Below are 261 nucleotides of genomic sequence, written 5' to 3'. Positions count from 1 at the left end.
ATAACAGATGGCGCCAAATATTCAAATAACTACTCAAATAAATAAATACATGATATAAATAATTTAAAGAATATTTTTATCAAAAGTACAGAAAACACAAAGGGGAACACGAGAGGGCGCAACGTATTAAAATTAACAATACAAAATTACGTAGAAACACGTATCGTGTTTCGCACGTTGTTTCAATGTAATCCCAATTCGAAACGAGGCAAGGTGAAGCAAACAGTCGTCATTGTCAAAATTAACGAAGTACAGCGTTAC

The sequence above is a fragment of the Apis florea genome, unplaced genomic scaffold (genome assembly GCF_048593485.1).
Source record: "Apis florea isolate Af1SG1 unplaced genomic scaffold, ASM4859348v1 contig_3696_pilon, whole genome shotgun sequence".
In the NCBI taxonomy this organism is placed as follows: Eukaryota; Metazoa; Arthropoda; class Insecta; order Hymenoptera; family Apidae; genus Apis; species Apis florea.
This window is presented reverse-complemented; position numbering follows the sequence as displayed.